Source organism: Hoplias malabaricus, chromosome 9 (genome assembly GCF_029633855.1).
Source record: "Hoplias malabaricus isolate fHopMal1 chromosome 9, fHopMal1.hap1, whole genome shotgun sequence".
In the NCBI taxonomy this organism is placed as follows: domain Eukaryota; kingdom Metazoa; phylum Chordata; class Actinopteri; order Characiformes; family Erythrinidae; genus Hoplias; species Hoplias malabaricus.
This window is the reverse complement of record NC_089808.1, coordinates 30,919,204-30,939,553: the sequence shown is the minus strand read 5'-3', so window position 1 is coordinate 30,939,553 and position 20,350 is coordinate 30,919,204.

Genomic DNA, 20,350 nt, shown 5'->3' with positions numbered 1-20,350 from the left:
CGGCACGGTGGCGCAGCCACACAGCTCCAGGGGGTTGTGGGTTCGATTCCCGCTCCGGGTGACTGTCTGTGAGGAGTTGGTGTATTCTCCCCGTGTCCGTGTGGGTTTCCTCCAGGTGCTCCGGTTTCCTCCCACAGTCCAAAAAAACACACGTTGCAGGTGGATTGGCGACTCGAAAGTGTCCGAATGTGTGTGTCTGTGTTGCCCTGTGAAGGACTGGCGTCCGTTCCAGGGTGTATTCCCGCCTTGCACCTGATGATTCCAGGTAGGCTCTGGACCCCCCGCGACCCTAAATTGGATAAGCGGTTACAGATAATGGATGGATGGATATACTTCATTACTCCTTTTGTGCTGTAGCGTATCATGGAGCTGGAATCAAGAGAAACATTCCACTCTTTTATAGACCTGGACGAGGTTGGCTTCAACCTTGCAAAATACAGAAAGCGTGGTCGAAACATCATTGGCCAAAGGGCTACCACTGATGTGCCAGGCAAACGAAGAGGAAACATCACAATGTGTGCTGCTATGTCAGAGAATGGCATGCTTACACATATTCCCATTATAGGGCCCTATAACACACAGCACCTCGTCACATTCTTGGACATCTTCAAAAGGGGCCTCATCCCTGATCATGAGAAAGACGTGATGCAAGAGGATTTGCCCATATATGTGGTCATTTGCGAGAATGTGAGTTTTCACCACTCTAACCGTCTAACACCATCAGGCAGTGGTTTGCTAGTCATCACAGAATGCTGATGGAATTCCTCCCACCGTATTCCCCATTCCTGAACCCAATTCAGGAGCTCTTCTCAGCCTGGAGATGGAAGGTGTACGATTACCAGCCGCACACACAAAGATGAACCTGCTGACTGCCGTGGATACAACTTGTGAGGATATCACAGTAGATGCCTGCAGAGGCTGGATTAGACACTCCAGGAGATTGTAAGAGAAGATATTCAATGTGACATGGATGAAAACATGTGGCCCAACAGAGAGGAGTGTCAAGATATTTAGAAAAGAAAGCACTGTATTTCCTTAAGTTGTTGTCTCAGTTTGTTTTGAATGTTTAGAGTAAGTTTCTAATTTTGTGGTTTTTCCTTTGTGTTACAGAGTGCTGCCAAACAGTCGTCCCTTTCCTGAATTTCTATGATGTTTTTTGTCAACAAACTGCAGTGTGAACAATACAATAAAAGAATACTACTGCATGAATTCAATTCCAGTCCAATTTCTTGCTGTCAGTCTCCCACATACAGTCATGTGCAACTGTGTGTACTGTGTATGTTTGTTTTTTGTGTGTAACACGTACTGTTTCAACTGATATGCCACAGAATGTGCTGCGTTCTTTAATCAAAAGCTTAACTAGTTTCCATTAGAACATACTTACAGTGTACACTGCACTGACAACATGACTAAGTATATTGATTGCCTTGTCATTGGCAAGGACACACAGACTAGACATTCTGATGGCACTGACAAGTTTGAGGCTAAAACAAAGAATTCTGAGTGAGGTACGTGCTTTTGCAGGTATTCCATTGAGTTTTGCACTAATTGTTTTGAGAAATGCACTTGTTATGATGCCAATGTAAATCATGATGTGAGACACACAAGTGTACATAACGTCTACACGATTTCTTTAAGCTCCCAGCCAAGCGAGTAAACATAGCTAAAATGCAGGGGGGTGATAAGGAAATATGAGTGTGTATACAAACTTTATATCATGTCCCAGGAAATCTTATTACCATCTACAGAAAACAAGACTGGGTATTGGGCAGTGAAGGATCACCTCATGATGCTAGCATTTTCAAAGTCTGATTTATTTCATTCACTTTCTGTAACCATGACAAATCTCCAGAACGTGATATACAGTTTAATCATGAAACCAAAACAGCTGAATGTACGGTGTCCCCAAAGCTTTGTTAAAGAACCTAATGATTCACTACACCTACTGTGTATACAGGTTTTCAGTTATGTATAAACAGTCTGTGTAATCTTTGTGGAAAAGAAACACCAATACAACTGGATGTAGTGGAGCAGCTGCACAAGAGAATAAAGTCACCATGCTCAGTGCTTCTCAGCTTTGGTCTGTGGAGCAGCAGAACTGCATTCTCCTGAGTGATTGAGCACCATATAAAGCAGCAGTAAATAATTGCACTGCAGGTCAATGCTCTTTACTGAACTTGTGATCCACAGCCTATAAAGTGTCAGGAACACCCTATCCTGTGCATGACTGAACACACGAAACGAAGGGAACAATGGTAGGGACAATGGAACACTTTAAAATGCACAACCACTACCCCTGAATAAGAAACGGCACAACAAACAACAAGACAATTAAACTGCATCTGCATAAACAACACCAACTATTAATAAATATAAAGTCTGTCTTGTAGGGAGACTATTGAAGAGTTGGTGCTCCCATCCGAGAGAGCTGTCAATATTATGTCAATATTATGTTTCAAAACATGAAGAATAGTCATTAGATAAAATGACTGCTTACTCCTTTAATATCTGTAGATGAATAATCAGTACCTAAATGTTTATCTGTATTAGTACATCAGTATTTGACCTCATGTTCTTGCAGCTAAGACAACCAGAAACTGTTACTACAGCAAAGGATCACAAACTATTTATTTAAACCTTACATTTTAGAAGAAATGTTGCTGAACACAATATGCACATTCCACCTGATTACTCCAGATAATGAACCAGTATTCATAGTGGAGCTTGTATTTAGACAGTGCATTCTCTGAACTGAATGCATTGCATGGAGGACAGTTCCTCTTTATACTACTCATAAAGAAATGACCATAAAATTTTGCAGGCCCTTTCACACCGTTTACAGACTCTATAAAGGCTGTATTCATACACCAGTCTGCCAGTACATTATGACTTTCTTGTTTCTACATTCACTGTCCTTTCTCTGAGCTCCACTGACCATACTGGGCCATTTGTACTGAAGTCCATCTGTGGCTCTGCATATATATTTTAACTGTGAGGACACCCACAACACCACCATAGAGCAGGTATTAATTGGTGCTGTAGTGACACTGACGTGGTGGTGATATGGTAATGTGTACTGTGCTGGTATGAGTGGATACAGCAGTGCTGTTTGAGCTTTTAATGTCCACTCACTGTCCACTCTGCTAGACACATGTACCTGGATCATTGAAGAATTGGATAAAAGGGCAAACAACGTATGTAGAGCAACAAATGGGCAATGGTTTTAATTGTAGAACTAAAAAAACGCGTGGTATGTTCAGTAGAGCTGAAACAATGGACTGTGAGAATATAAAAAAGGAGTTATTCATAATGATCTGGTTTAGCTGTGTTTATTGGTTGATACCCACAAACTCTCAGATTAATCAACACTCCCACAGTCATTTCAAAACATTCAAAGTGTTCCACAGAACTGGTGAAGTCATTCATGTCATTTCTTTCAAATTACAGGATCCCATCTCGACACTGAGAACTGAAACAGTTTCAGTTTTCTAAATGTATACTTTGAGCATTCACCCATGGCTTACTTGTGCTATTTAAATGTCTGCAGCCTCCATTACAGATGTTGAAATAACTGAATTTGTGGACACATACACTCATATTGAAACTGAACTCAACACACATACCTTAAAACCTACAGACATGAGGTAAAACTAAAACTAGCTCATGCTTTAAATCTTTTGTAAGCCACTCTCACTATCACACCAAAAACACATCACTGTTACTGCGGTGCTGAGAATGACCCACTACTCAAATCATGCATGCTCTGAAGGCAAAATGTATGTTTTGCAAGTATACAGAGTAACAGATGTTAAACAGATGAACAGATGAAGTGGCCCTGCATGGTCTGTTGAGCTGTGAGAAGGAACAGTGGGTTAAAAAGAATAAGGAAGTGGTAGTAATATTATGGCTGATTTGTGTAACCATGTTATGACTTGGGTCATCAGTCCAGTAGGGATGTGGTATATGATGCCAGAAAAATATGAATTGCGTAATGCTTCATCAGAACCAATTTTAGTTTTGTAAAGAACTTTCCAGCAAATGGTACACTGCAGAGAACTGTTTTTGTAAATTAGGTGTTTCAGTGTGAAAACCTTAGTTCTTCTGCAAAATGTGTAGGTTCTAAAATGAATATTTGCATTATGTAAAACTTCCTTAAGTCCTTAAGTCATTAAAGTATCCTCAGACTCACAGGTCTCAGACAAGGTTCTTGAGAGAAACAAAAGCTGTTTTTTGGGCATCCTTTCTTTTGTGGGGCCTTAGTTTAAAGAATGAAAACGTGACATATGGCAAACAGGGTGTGACAAATAGAAGATCCTAAGGAACTAAAAGGAAAATGCTCCATATGTTTCTGAGGCCATGGTTATAGTGGTATAACTACAAAGTAAAAATGAAGAGTCGACTCCCAAACATTAGATTCTTTGAGAGTCTGGAATTTAAACTCTTGGATTCGTCTCAGCATCAGTTTGTGATAGTCTTAAGACTTTGGTTGCTGTAGTATTAGTTGTAGTGAGCTCACAGAATTCTGTAAATACTTAGCTTGTGGTAGTAATGTGTTTTTTGTTTGGTCTGATAGGTCGGTCAACTCTGATTTAGATGTTGAGTTTTAGATGCATTAACTAAATCTTTATAATATGTCAAATAACTGCATTTGATCAAAACACCAAAAGTCTTCCAGTTTCACTCAGTTACATACACTACTGCTATGCAAACAAAAACCTGTATCTCAGAAATGGTAAATTTACAGATAAATGTGAAAAGCCTCTTAAATGGAACTTAATGGAAAAAGATTATTGTGCAAATATTTTTGGGCTCTTTCTATTAGTCTGTTCCATATATTTTTTCACAATGTAAGGAGCAGCGAATGCTTTCAAATTATGTCACAAATAAAAATACATGGTTTTGTCCTGACAGTAATGATCTGTTAGGAAACATCAAGTAGATATTCTCAATGTAAACATATACTTTAGTAAAAGTACACTACCAAAACTAAATACAGAATCTTAACACTCTAAATACATGCTGGCTAACTGGCTGTGTTAGGGGTAAGGGGAAAGTGTACATTTGAATTTCCCGTAAACTGGTATTTGATATCTACAGTGTTTCAGAAAAACCCAACAATGCTGTTTTCCTGAAGCTATTTCTCTGGGCCTTGGCCTGGAATTTCCTAATTTTCACAATATCCTTAATCATCAAGGTTTTTTTTTTTTTTTTTTTTTTTTTCGTTTCAAGCAGAAATAGTTTTTAATCTAATCATCCAAAATAAACTGGTAATGGCCAGCTTGGGGTAATAATTTCAGTCCTAGACTCAATTATCAATGTAGGCTACAAATAGCACAGCAGATAGAAGTGTTGAATTATGAGAAAACTTTAAATTCAGGGACTGTTAATTGTGTGTGAAAACTTACTGTAAGACAACTTTCCAATAACAAATATCTGAAGCTTGTTATCTGAAGCTGGGACTTTCTTTGGCCTTGAATGAAATACAATAATACACAGTGGTTAACCAAAAAACAATAAAAGGCATGTCAGTGTTTTTGAATATGTATTTTTCCTGTCAGGAACTAAATGACTGTTAGGAAACTCCTGGCTTAGTTTCCAGATCCTTATGGCCTTTTAAAATGCAATATGCGCTGTGCCTCTAATTGATCCTATCTACATTTTCTGGAAAGATCAGTTCTCTGATGATGTAATTTAATCTAATATTGTTGTGCACAGGAACTCAGTGCAGATTCATGGCATTATTTTCCAGTGTGGTATATCCTGTGATGTGTGTTGGACAACGTTCCAGGGTTATCTTTGACTATGGCGTCTCAGGAAATGCTGTCCTAATCTGTCCTTAGACAGCTTTTCTTGTCCTGGATTCTATTAAAGGCGAACGTCATGACTCATTTGGAGCACTAATATAAGTGATTCAGGCAAACATGATATAAATATATCTTAATATATCATGTTATCGCCTAATGACCCACTCACAATATCTGTTCTAAATATGGATTTATGGATTAGGAATATGCACTGGTTTAGACATTCACCACTGCATTTTCATGGCTATTAGATGTAATTTAGGCCTCTTATTAAAGCAGTGACAATTAAAATGTGGTGTCTTGTGGCATATTGTTATTATAAAGTGGCAAAAACATGATAAATGACAGCATTTGTTCATTGTCTGTAACTGATTATCAAGTTCACTGTTATAATGTGTCTGAAGCCCCCCTTGAACCTTGAAGGTGGGAAAACTCCCTGGAAGGGGTGCAAACCCATTCCATGGCAACACACACTCACACATGGCCATGTTTGAGAAGCCAGTTCAACACTCACCCAGTGGATATGCTGCACTGTACTGAAAGAATGTGAAGGTATGACTATTTCCAACCATGACACATACCTTTTGCATTTGTTATCCACTAAGTCATTGTGGCTTCTGATGAAAGTGAATTCAGATGTAGTTTTCTTTTTCTGGTGAATTTACAGTACACATGAACAGATGCAGTGTTTTAAAATTAATTCCCATCTGGACACTGTTCTCCACTGTGTTTTGGTTTTTGGTTTTATTGTGCCACTGTAGGTGCTGTATCTATCTGAAAGGCTGTTTATTTTCGTGTCTATTGTAACTGCAATAGAACATCTGCACTGTTGCACTGTTGTCTCTATAACCATTAGCAAAGAGCAAATTAAAACATAATTGATTAATAGATAGATAGATAGATAGATCAGTGTCATGGTGAATTTGGGGATCAGGCAGGAATCACACAGTAACATTTTATTGCTCAAATGTTGCCCTTTAATGGATGTTAAGCAAAAGTTGCCTTTGTCTTTCCATCTGATCTCATAATCGTCTAGGAGACACTGCAGACATTTTAAAGAGATCACTTTTTGAACCTAAACGTAACTGAAGTCAGGAAGAAACACCAGAGTGGATTATACAGTCAAAACCTACATCTACACTTCATCTAAACCGCAGTCATGAGGTTAGAAGTTCTTACAGCCTAAAATGAGAAAAACCACAATAACTTCCATTCAAACTACCAGCACTGAATCATTCATGGGAGTTTGACTTTCACAGCTCCACAGGTTGATTTTTCCAAGAGGCCATTTTAAGTGCTGGACTGAATGTACACTGAAGGACAGGAATTACGTAATGGTGAGCCAGGCAAACTGGAAAGTCATTTTTCAGTGACACACAGGAGATAGGGGGCTATTTTTCATTTTTTTTTTTTTTTTTGCTTTTTTTCTTTTATTGGCGATGCTAGAATACAGATAGGATGACAAGTACACTTCATTAAAGAGAATTCCCAGGGGACAGTGACAAGACTCAGGTTTACAATTAAAAGAATCTTAAAGATTTTTAGAGCTTTTTTACTGATGTCTGTCACGGTTGTCAGGAGGACGAGAAGTTGGATGTACACAAGCAATAACTTTACTTAAACAAACCCAAACACAACATTCATTCATTATCTGTAACCGCTTATCCAGTTCAGGGTTGCGGTGGGTCCAGAGCCTACCTGGAACACAACATATATACAGAAAATAAACACAGGCAGAGTGGAGGAAACACAAAGTAGAATAAACCAAACAGAATTATGACAGGAAGAAGCCGTGAACCCTTGTAGACATATGGAAGACATGTCATATAATGAATGAATGAATGAATGAATGAATAAACTTTATGCCCAATTAAACGCAGAACTCAAAAATTCAATCGATTATATTATGTTTAATTATTACTTTAATGGCTTAGGTTACATCCAAGCATTTCTATAAATACTGTGTCACATCCTGGCCCAGTCCTGTTTGTTTTCCCCACCATGTGCTCAGGTAGCAGATGGCGCTGTTTGTTTGTCCATGTCTCCGCCCATGTCCCGCCTTTGTTCCTCCTCCTCGTCCGTGTCTTATTACCCTCGTTATCTGTTCCAGGTGTGTCTTGTCTGTGTTATGTATTTAAGTCCCCTTGTCTCACTTCCTCTTGTCGGTCATTTGTTTTGTTTTATTCCCCCAAGTCATGTTGTTTCGCTTCCCTTGTTTCTGTGTCATGTTGCTTAGTCCGGTCTGTCTGTCTGTCATTTCATTTCCTATATCTTGTTGTTTCCGTAGTTGCCTGTCTTTGTTTTGTTATATTCTTTTGTAAATAAAAGTAACTGTGTTTTGGCGTGTGCGTCCGTCTCCGTCAGTCCGCCCCCCGTGAATCCTGACATACTGCAGCTCTGATTTAGAAGTTTTTTCCACATGTGCTTGTCAAATACACAAATACACTGAAATACATACAATGTAAACCCTAATATTCAAAGTAGTTAACTGGATTGAGTGATCCTAATTAAAAATATATTGAACAGTTTCACTCAGTTAAACAATGAAATTATCTTGTTTCTGAGTTTGTGAAACTGTAAAATTTTGATGTATGCAGCATGACGTCTGAAGTCACAGACATAGGTTCAAGACCAGTGCAGGAATTTTCAGCCAAGATTGTAGATGGTCTGGGATTCACTGTTTTAATGAATTTGGACAGGTTTGTGTGTTTATTTCAGCGTAAGGGGAGGTGTCCAGGAGTGCAGGAGTGTCCAGAAGTGTGAGTGTGTGGCACCCTGCGATAGACTGGCACCTTGGTTACAGACAATGAATGAATATATGGTTAATACTTCTGACATTTGAGTTTATGGACTTAAACATTTTGCCTTAATTTTTTTGAGTTCTGCTAACTTATTCAAGTTTACAGTGTATATAACACACTTATTTTCAGTGTCATATATTTGCTTAAGCGCCTTTCAGGACCCTAAATACAATGTAGATCTATGATGTTGTTCTTGTTATTATTGATGAAAATGTCTTTGTCACTGATGAGATTGAGCAAAAGTAAATGTTGAATTAATTTTGTGTGACAGTCACAAAGATTGAAAACATACTCTCCAGCAACATTAGAACTATCCAGAGCTTAGTTACATAGAGGAGCTAAGAGGCACATTTACACAGTGCACACATTTGCACACAGCTACAAAATAGCGCAGCTTTCTGATAGACTGATATTTGCATAATGTGTTACTAAAAAAAATTATAATTCTGACAAATAATACAGCAACAGATTAGCTATAATCAGTCATTTATACAATACAATGTGTACTAATATAGTCAGTGTTTCTAATAAATTGGTCAGTGTGTGTAGGCCTAATGTAAGTCTATGTATTACCATACCTATTAGCATACCATGAAGATGTATTTTTTATGTTTTCTTGACTCTGCTACTCTTTCAGCATAGACCTGGAACACTGTGTATTTCTTGTTAAAGATTCACTTCATGATAAACCACACCTCTCAAAAAACACATGCAAAGACACAGAATAGTATTGTTTAGTGTGTTTTATAAAAGCAGTGTCCTGTGAAGACTGGTAAATCTGAGTAAGCATTTAATCAGTTAAAAGATTTCAGCAATAAGCACTTCAGTTCCTCTAGTACTGTTTGGGTGAGTGTTAGTCAGTAGATATGCTTACAGGAACTGCACCTGTGTAAATGTCTTTTTGATTGTTGGCACAGCTTATTTCTAAGTGTGTTTCACTAAAGAAATACTGTCAATCAAACATAATTCATCATATCATTTCATTTTAAGTCGCAATTCTTGGTTTACTTAAGGGTTATTACACCCTTAAGGTGCTCTGGTTTCCTCCCACAGTTCAAAAACACATGTTGTTAGGCGGATTGGTTACTCAGAAGTGAGTGTGTCACCCTAAGTGCTTGTCCATCAAAAAGAACTCTAGTTCTTGAACTGGTTCCATTCCTGATTCTTGGAACCTTATTTCCAGTGAACTGGCCCAGGTTTCTACAAGTTTAGAGAGGAATCAAGGATCTGTCATTAGGGGCGGGCATCGGTCTGGCTGAATACAGCACCAGAGCCACAGATAAACAGTCAGATTCATAACAGGGTCATTGTTATTTTTTTGTTGACCATGGAGTCAGATCAGAGTGAGATGTAATATGTGTGTAAATGTTGCAGAGTTCAGTGCTATTCTGCTGAGCTTGTGAACAGCGGAAAAACATAATGCAGAGCCCTGGCTCTGACCAATGAGCATGGTGTCATGCCAAACACAACCCCAGAAACACACAAACAGATAGTGTTCCTGTTTTATTTCCAAACAGTATAAACCAATTTTTCTTTTGGTTCTAGAATGAACTTCACTGGTTCACAAAACTGTTTATGTCGGTGGAAACACACCAAACTGTTCCAAATTTAGTTTGCGAACTAGAACCGTTTCGGTTTCTCGTTGGTGGAAAAACACTATCTGTGTATCTTGCTCCCAATGATTCCGTGTATGCTCCAGACCCACTGTGACCCAGAACTGGATTAGCGGTTACAGAAAATGAATTAATTAATGAATGTAGCATATAAAACTACCACACAAATAAAGTGCAGAATATTTAGTGTATGCATATAAATAGCAAACATAAACAATTATACAATCAATATCCTCAAAACTTCACAGTAAATAAAACAGTTACAGAATAGTTGCTGTGCTGTGTCAATGTGGTTTGTCTGCTTGAACTCTTCTCATGCCATTTTTGACTTTCCTCATAGCTTGAGGTGGTGAAACAGAGTAGTTGTGTTTCCTCTTTTTGTTATTACAGGCTTTTCTTTTTTTCCCTTTTTTTTACCATTATCACGATATTTATGATTTTTAATCAATTTAAAAATTATAGCAATATTATTGCTAAAAATATGATATGGCACCGCCCCACTGTGAGGAGTTCGGTGTGTTTTCCTGTGTCTGTTTGGGTGTCCTATAGTTGCTCCAGTTTCCTCCAACAGTGCAATAGCACATGTTGATAGGTTGGTTATTCAAATGTGTCCATAGTTGAGAGTGTGATGCCCTGTGAAGGACTGGCTGTGTTCCTGCTTTGAAGCCAATGATTCTGGATAGGCTCCACCAGACCCACTGCAACCCTGAACAGGATGAAGTGATTACAGAAAATGAACAAACAAATTATTTTCTGTACTGATTTCATCCTGGAATCACTGGACGCTGGCAGGAATACACCCTGGAAAGGGTGCTAGTCCATCACACACTCATTCCATAGCAAAGCTATCTCCCAGAATCTATACCGTGGAAAGAAACTGGATCGCCTGGAGGGAACCCGTGCAGACACGGGGAGAACACAAATAACTCCTCACAGACACTGACCCTAGTCAAGGCATCCTTTGAGCTCTCTTCAAGCTCAACACTATTATCATTCACTCTTAAAAAAAAAAAACCAAGCCAAAATGGAATCTCTGAAATGATGCTATTGAAAAACACATTTGGTTTCTTTTAAGAAAGGTTTTTTAAAGAAACAAGATCTATGGCAATTAGTTTCAACCCAAAGCTATATGACCAAGCCAAAAGCTTTAAAAGTTTCACAGAGCTTTTATTTGTGAACGTTTGTGTAAGTCCCTAACATACCAGAAAGAACATGACTCACCACAGGAGCTAGTTTTTATAGGAAGGTGTTTTAAGTTAGTTGATGACATGTAGTAATCAGTGCACATTTTTTAAACAGAATGCTAACAGTTATCCTGAATCAGAATGAATTTCACTATTAAAGAACACAAGTAATGAAGGACAGAAAGATTAAATAAATAGAAAAACAAAGTTATTAAAATGCAGGATCCACTCTGGTTAACGATCCTATAGCTCTGGGATAAAGCAATTTTAACTAGAGGAACATCTTTTAGACATAAACTTCAACATGTTGTATATGTCCAAAAATATTAAATCTAAACTAACACATAACATTTTAGACTTTAAAAATATTAAAATTTACTTTAAAAACATAGAAAAACTCCAGAGTACAATGTTGCTATTTTTAATTTGTGCCATAAAATAAAAAACAGTGTGCAAAATATCGAGCTAAATGCATTGCTAGTCAGTATTTTTAAGCTAAAATTACCACTTCTAAATAATTGTGATGCTCCACTGACCAGAAGAAGAGAGAACAGAGCCTCTGTCATTACTACTCCAGCCACAGCACTGTAAAAAAACTTTTTGACCTCTTAATTTCAGGTCTGTGCTGTAAACATTCATTACATACCTCTTACAAATGAAAGTGTTACAAATGGTTCTTTGAGAAATGCCATAGATGACCCACTTTAGGTTCCATAAAGAACCATTTTATTTTGCTAATAACTTTTAAATAAGTAAAGAACCATTACTTCAAGTGAAGTTTCTTTAAAGTCTCTCACATATGTCTTTAACAAAAATGGTTTCTTGTGGAAAAATGGTTCACATAGGGCATTGCTCAAATAACCTTTTATTTTTAAGAGTGTACTCTGCAACTGTAGTGGAGGCCATGAGAAAAACACCAAATCTTACCTAGTGTTCCTTTACCTCAGTAAGAAATTCTGCTTTTCCAGCATTAGCTGGAGTGTGATATTGCAGAAGAGAAACATCATAATATCGGTCATGTTTTCTTTTAACATAAACACACACAAAAAACATATAGATGTAATATGTTATATTTTAGTTGTATAAGACATATAAGAGTAACAGTTCTTTTTTTATTAATTTTAACAATTAATAGTTGCTTAAGAATTTAATCTGAAAGAAAAGAGAAATGCAATTATTTTCACGAATGGAAAGAAGGTCAGATGTAATGTTGTTTCCTTTCTAGACAGACATGTGTACACTGTAGTGTTTAAAGATATTTTGGAGATACAGACTTTTTACGTGACTCAGTCATGCCAGTACATAGTTAGGAAAACTGTGATTCACACACACACACACACACACACACACACACACTTGACTCCTACACTTCAATAATATAATCATCATCAGAATCCTAATTATTCTGTTTCACTAAGAATGGTAATAAATAAAGACATACAAGGAAAGTGTCCGCACACTGCCTTCAATCACATATTTCTGCCATAATAACAATTTCCTATTAAAAAAACATTTATAATGGTGTGTGTGTGTGTGTGTGTGTGTGTGTGTGTAGGGTGTGTATTCTGGCTGAGTATCTCACCAAGGTGTGTGTCTTGTCAACACAGAGCTGACCTGGTTATGTAACTGTCTGGATTTGTTACATGGGTCTGTGCATACAGTGCAATGGGTGTCTCACTAGACTCAGACAGAGTTTTACTTGTTTTGGCTGCTTCAACTCCTCCCTCCTGCTCTTTATCTTAGACAATACAATGTCAGGGGGTAAAACCGGGAAACCCGTTGAATCTTTTATTTATTTTAATCGATGTATTGAAAGGTGGAATATCAAAATTAAAAGCATCATATTTTTTATTTATTTGTATGGTAGACTTGATTGAAATAGCTTAATTTAGTGACAAACTTAAAATGAGATAATGTTAAAAAGGAGATATTTATCCTTTGAGTAAAATCTCTTACATTTAATTTGCAAGTACATTTACAGTGCAATAGTTGGAGCACACTCCAGTGACTTAAATTGTAATCTTGTTACATAAGCAGGTGAATATAATACTAGGAGTTTTGCCCGAGTTGTATAATGTTATATGCTTGTCCTAGCTGGGAACTGAACCCAAGACTGACATGTTAAAGTCAGTGGTGGTACCCAATATGCAGTCAGACAGTTATGTCTAACTGGTTGAAAGTGGACTAAAATGAAGAATGACAACAACCCGCCACCCACAAAAAAAAAACAAAAAAAAAAAACACACACACACACACACACACACACACACACACACACACACACACACACAATTCTTTGCCACTAAATTGTTAAGATGTTGAATCTGAATTCATAATACTCACACATAAAATGTTAATGCAACAGAACAAAGGAATTTGAGAAGTGGAGGTTTCCTTTCTAGTGGTAATTGGGTGGTACCTAACAGCTGATGAACAAAACAGAACAGCTTCTCATATTACAAACTGTTATTCACTGCCACAAGTTGGTGATTGTTTTTTTGACTCAGCCCTGTTGTATGCATGTGCGTGCGGATGAGGGGTAATTGTGGACCTCGGTTTGTACAGACAGCAACCACAGCCTCACCCCCCACTTAGTTAGAACAACCACCAAACAGGTTTGCACAAGCGAATAAGTGTCACTTATAAGGAAATCCAGCCATTCAACATAAATCTAGAATACAGTGTGTCAGTTGGCCAGACTCACTCTATTCCCCAGCTATGGAAGTGCTGGACAAGACCCGACATTTATCTAATTGTGTCTTTTAAAGTGCCAGATGAAACAGATAGTTCTGGCTTGTTATGACTTCAGTATGTTTTTTTACTCTGTTATGCAACCTTGAAGCCCTGTCTTCAAAACCTGCCAAGGCAGCTGCAGATTTGTTCTTGTCCAAGTTTTTCACAGGCTCCAGCATGCAACATTGTCTCTGGGTTAAATTTGATATATTCCAGAGTTCAGATCTAGCACATTGCCTCAAAATATATTTTCTGACAGAGTGTAGCACAAACTATATGTATATAGAGAATAAAAATATTACCAAAAATACATTCATTTTTAGTGGTAATCACCATTGTTGGTAATATAAAATATTTTAATCTTACTATCCAGGCCTTCCATTCATCCATCCATTCATTTAATTGCTTACATGTTTTTCCATGCCCCCAGGCAACACATCCATGTAGGGTCCATAAGGGGAGCACAGCAGTCTTATCCCCACCTACAGATGCTTTCCAGGGTCAGTGATAGTAGCAAGATGGGTTAAAATTTGGGCCCCGATATACAGATTTACTCGGCTGCTCCCTATTGTCCGATATAAACCAGAGACAAGCTAATCAGAGCTCATGGCCATTTTAGACCCAGCTAGCCCATGTTCAGCCCAAACTGGCCCCACAAATGTGTGCTGGCTGGATTACTGTTGAAGCTTTACTAGACCATAGCAATGGAAGCTGTCTACTGTTAAGCAATCAAGATACGCTTGCCAGAAACGTTGAAGTGGCACAACTAACATAAACTAGCACTCATCACACTTCCATTTAAAGGGTAAGTGCATAGAAATGGATGATTGTTATGGTGCTATTAATCATTACAAAAAAGCTCTCAATTATTAAGTAAGGATAAACATAGCACAAAAAGTAAGCAAATATGTGTTTGGTAGATTATTTCTTTGTTGTAACAACGCTTCTTGGCAATATATTTTATACTGTTGGAAAGCCTGTTAATTTCCCATTTAAAAGGTGCCACATTTGTAAGGAACGTGCATTTATAGGATGAGAAGTAGAGCATGTGGGTTGCATCTATGAAAAATTTGCCAAATCCTCTCTGCCTATGCCAAACAACTTACTCTGCCATTGAGTCGTTTGGTGTGTGGTGACTGGATGATTGAAGTTTGAAGAAACAAGACATATTTGGCAATTTAACAATTTATTCATTTAATAAACCGGAGCCTCAGTAGCGTGTGGAAGAACCGTACACAGCTACAACAGCTTGGCACCTCCTTCCCATACTGATCACCAGCCTGGTCACACACAGCTGTGAGATGGCATCCCATTCTTCAGCCAGCATTTGTCACAAGTCAGCCAATGTGGTAGTGTTGGTGAGAAACAGCATGCCCAAGCTGATAGCACAAGTGTTCAATGGGGTTGAGGTCAGGAGCTGGCAGGCTATTCCATCCTCTCCACTCCCATGTTCTGGAGGTAGTCTCTGATAAACCCTGCTCTGTGAGGGCGAGGGTTGTCATCTTGAGATAGAATTTGGTCCCAGACTGTGAAGATATGGGATTGCCACTCGGTGCAGAATTTCATTTTGATATCTCTCTGCACTGAGATTTCCTCCAATGATGACGAGCCTCATTTTTCCAGTTAGGGAGATCTGTCCAACACCATCACACAAAATAAGCTGTTTTGCATTTGCAGATAGGATTTGGCAAATATTTCATGGGTGCAACCCACATTCTCAGCTCTACTGCTCATCCCACAAATGAATATTCCTTACAAATGTGGCCCCATTTAAAAGGGAAATTAACAGGCTTTCCAATGCTGTAAGAATCATTGCCAAGAAGCATTGTTACAACAAATAAATAATCTACCAAACACAACTGTCCTTACTTTTTGTGCTATGTTTAGTAATGATAAACAATATTGTTTGTAATCTTATAAGAAATTAAGGAATTCATTTACATGACTCAGGATACATCCATCCATCCATCCATCATCTGTAACCGCTTATCCAATTCAGGGTTACGGTGGGTCCAGAGCCTACCTGGAATCATTGGGCGCAAGGCAGGATTACACCCTGGAGTGGGCATCAGTCCTTCACAGGGCAACACACACACTCACACATTCACTCACACCTACGGACACTTTTTTGAGTAGCCAATCCACCTACCAACATGTGTTTCCAAGAAATAAATAAATAAATTGGATTCACCCATAATGCTATTTTTTCATGTGTACCCTCACCCCCATCTTTTTTGTTTTTATAGATCTCTGTATTAGCAAAAACAGAACCAAGAAACAATGAATGCTAATTGTAATTCTGGCCCTATATAATTAATAAGGAAAAAAAATTAAAATTAAAGTTAAAAAATTAACTATTTGCAATGATAACACAAAATCTGAGAGATTTGTATAGACCGAGGTTTTTCATCAGATGACAAACATCAACATGCTGTTCAATTATTGTCAATGTCCAATTAAAAACATATATCTCCCATAATAGTAAATTTACAGGAGAAGAAAAAAACTTCTCCTTTCTATTTATTCATAATACATTTTTCACACAGTGTGAAGGACAACTGCTGTGTTCAAATGATGAATTAAACTAAAAATCTACAAAAATAGAGATACATATTTTTAATTGGACAGTGATGATATATCCTGGGTAAAAAAAACCCTCTTCCACTATGTTGTTTGGGGCAAGGGTTTAATTAGAAGAGTCAGCATGCACACACCCACACATGCCCAAGGTAGCTTTGCTTAATATTTGGAATTTTTATCTTAAGAAATTAATATTCCTGCCAATAAAAAAAACTCCATTATTGCCCATCACCAGGCTGAAATTATTCCATTCCTTCCCTTTTTTTTGGCTGAATTGTCATTTTAAGTGAAGTGCGTAATCTGCACATTCATGATTTCTTGAGCAGACTTAAATAGATAGATTTCAAATATATTGTTATTCTATGCTCCTGAAAGAGGCATACAGGAAATGTTTGTTCCCCTCTTACCCCATCCTCACCTCATTGGTCACATCCTGTTTTTAAGGTAGTTTGGAAATACTGTTGTGTGTCAAATATGATAAGGCTTTGAAAAATATTGTCCAGACATTGCTCTTCCATTGCGTTACAGTTACTAAGTGCGACTTGAAATGTAGACAGTTGGATGTAGTCATCTTATACACTTAGTTGAAAATATTTTGAAGTAGCTTCACACTTCAAATGACACACAACATGATGTGGAATTAATATTACGAAATACTGTATATTATACTGTACAACACTGAATATAGTAAGGTTCAATTCTGATTGGCTATGCCAGTTTTGAAGATGTTGTGAAATGCCTAATATAATCATATCCCAAAATATCAATAAACTTTTGTATTGATGTGGATAAGAAGTAATGCCATTATTAGTGAATAATGGATGTTAAATTCATTCGTTCATTGTCTGTAACTACTTTTACAGTTCATGGTTGCAATGGTCTGGAGCCTATCAGGAGTCACTGAGCACAAGGTGGGAACAAACTCTGGACAGGGTGCCAGTCCATTACAGGGCAACACATACCCACACATTCACACCTATGAACACGTTGGTGAAGCCAATCCACATACAGTGTGTTTTGGATTGTGTGAGGAAACCAGAGCACCTGGAAGAAACCACACGGACATATTAAACACACTAAACTCCTCACAGACAAATCAACCAGAGCGGGGTTTAAACCTACAGCTCCACGATCCTAGAATTGTTTGACAGTGCCACTCGCTGTTAAATTCACTTTATTTTATTAATCCCAAAAATGGGAATTTTTTAATTTTTAAAACCCAGTAATGCCCAGACCAAAGGATGCACAGGAGAGTGTCTATTTAAGTGGAAATTCAGGAACCTAGCCTTAAGGCTAAAGCCCTTTATGGCTTTCGACTGTCTTGTCGAAAGTGATCTACAATTGTTATGACATCACAGTGTCAAGTAAATATAGTGTTAGGACTCTGTCCTAGAACAAAGTGCACACTTGCATTTTAATTTTTTCCCTAAGAGTACAGTCAATTTTATAATAGTTTGTACCTATTTATTTAAGACCACAAGTATGCAGGGGTGTATCAGACATTACTGGCAAACTAAAATAAGCATTTCTCCTAGAATTGTGGAAAATATACAGTACTTAGTACTTACGTTGATGTGGTATTGGGGAATTTGTGTACAGTGTGTGGTTGTGCACTTTATTGTTTTTTAAACATTTGGGAAATGGATACATTTGGACATTCACTGAAAGCACATGAACATACACATCAGCACACAAAACCATATAGCTGATCTTTGGGACATTCTTTTAATTTCAAAGCTGGTGTTGACTGGATTTGTTTCAGCTATTAAAGGGTCAATGACTGCTCTATTGCTTAAATAGCAGAAACAGTAGAATTTTACATCATCTAATTAAAAGAAAGTTTGACTGTATACTCTTTGTAATATACAGTATGGTTCAAAGGTTTCAGACATTTAAGAAAATGAGATTTAAAATTGTACATATCTGAGTAATACGTTTACTTGCTCAAAAATAACAAACATCCTCCACCTTAATATTAGAATAAAAACAAATAACATTATTACAGATTCTGTACATGCATGTGTTGGTTTAACCCTTTCCAAATGTCTCCTCATGGTGGTCCAGTAATAGTCGTACCCATTAATAAATACTTCATTACGTTAAATCAAGATTGCTGTGGATGTAACAAATCCATACGGTCAAGTAAACATCTGGAAACAAACTTCTTAACTCTAACTCCATATTTTCAGTTTTTATAATTTTTGTTTGTATTTTAATTATATATTATTTTATACAAGCTTCGTTGTTATTGGGTAGATAAAATATGTTAAATAAAAACAATTATCTTAGCTGCTTAAACTTTTGCAATGTAGTGTAAGTGCATTTCAGTCAGGTCATGTAATTTTTTAGAAATACTGTTAGAAGGTTTGACCCCTGAAACTCTTCTCTTTATTTTCTCTTTTGACGTGGTTATGTTGTCACAGAATGGGGAAAAGGAGCTGCATCATCAGTGGCTGTGTGTTTGGTTACCCTTTTCACATTCGATGCTCAGGGTCAGAGAGAGAGCAAGGTGTTTCTTGCAAATGAGGAAGTCCCTGACCTCAGAGTCATTCCTTCAAACACACTCACACTGCTTCACTTTTTTTTCTCCGTTAGCCTATTCCTTTTCTCTTGTACTTTCACTCACTTAACTGTGTTGACATGTGTGACTTTATTCTGTGTCACATTTTTCCAGTGTGCTAGAGAGGGGAAAGGTCTTCTAGGCCATTTGTGATATTATTTCTGTCTCCAAATTCGGAATTTGTTTGTTGGCATAGATGTTAAGGTAACAAATTACATGCATTTGTAATAAAATACAGTATATTTAGACCATTTTCAATAAGACAGGTTTAAAATAAAATATTTTGATTTCCAGTGAGTGGGACCTATAAAGGGAAAACACCACTTTAATCTTTCTGGAAGCAGATAGGAGTGGCAGCCTGATCAAATGGTTACTGCAGATTTTACAAATGGATAACAGTGAATACAGTGCCAGGACTTATTACTTAAAGGGTCAAAGTAAACCTGCTACATCCATGAAACGCATGTGTTGATGTCGGTTACAAGCTTTAGTTAAATCATGGAATATGTCTCCCAGGCTTTAAACATCAATTTTCAAAGTACAATGGCAAAAAAATCTCATAACAGAAATTAGGAGGGTTGAATTTTGAAGAGCACAACCATACAAGCTTTGGAAAAACTACATAATCTTCACTTAATCTTTATATGGACTGATGTCTATGATCTTGTCTATTACCCATTCTTTATCATTTCAAATTCCCCTTCCCTCCTCCTTTTTCTTCAACCCCCGCCTTACTCTTTCACTCACACATCCCACTCCAACATCTGGTGTCTTTGGCCCACTACTCAGCTATTTATAGCTTATTATTTATTACTCGTGATGACAATAACATTCTTTGTTTAGGTTTTCCTTGACAACAAATTAAAGCCGAACTAAATTTAGGGTCAGGCAATTCTTTTCTTGCTATTCAGGATTACAAAGCTTAATTATTTATTCTGTAGGACAAATACTCTCAAGTTCCTAACAAGCTCAAGCTGCTTCAGAGCATGCCTTTTTGTTTCATGGTTTTCATTGGATATTGTTAATGAATATTCTCCAATGAAAACCAGGAAACAAAAAGGCATGCTCTTTTCTA